This window comes from Halyomorpha halys, unplaced genomic scaffold, assembly GCF_000696795.3.
Source record: "Halyomorpha halys isolate HHAL.00 unplaced genomic scaffold, Hhal_1.1 Scaffold730.1, whole genome shotgun sequence".
Classification (NCBI taxonomy): Eukaryota; Metazoa; Arthropoda; class Insecta; order Hemiptera; family Pentatomidae; genus Halyomorpha; species Halyomorpha halys.
This window is the reverse complement of record NW_027110275.1, coordinates 847,074-847,676: the sequence shown is the minus strand read 5'-3', so window position 1 is coordinate 847,676 and position 603 is coordinate 847,074.

Below are 603 nucleotides of genomic sequence, written 5' to 3'. Positions count from 1 at the left end.
TGCCGTCGATATGAATTATACAACGCAATAGTAATTAAATCAACAACACAATGTAATTGAAGTAATGGTGAATAACATTATTAAGCTCAAATCTATGTTGGGGATTCATTAGCTTATCTAATAACATTCTGTACAATATCACTCTCATCATCTTGGAAAAAACTAGTAGATGAATAAATTATTTTTTTTATTTGATTTTAGCTTTAACTTTTTGGCTTTGATTAAACTTCGAGCTTTATTTATTGGTGTTTATAGGAACTTTGATAGTGCTATTTATTGCAATGTGAATAGTGGTGTGGAACATTAGTGTCCTTTTTGGGCTCTGCAGGAATTTTACAGCATTTATCTGATCGTGGCCAGGATCTTTCTTTTTTTCTGTAAAATAAATCTTCGACTTTCTTTAGTATTATTACTAACATAAGCCTTATTTACAAATTTGAGAATTTGTAAGCCTCTTCCAACTAAGGGGTTGATGCCCAAACTTCTCCTGATGGCCTGTTTGCACTGAGAGGGTGGAATTAGTACCTGTGATGTTTGCATTGCTAATCCTAGTGCTCTAGCTACTCCACCATTCCGGCCTTCAATAATATATTTATACACACA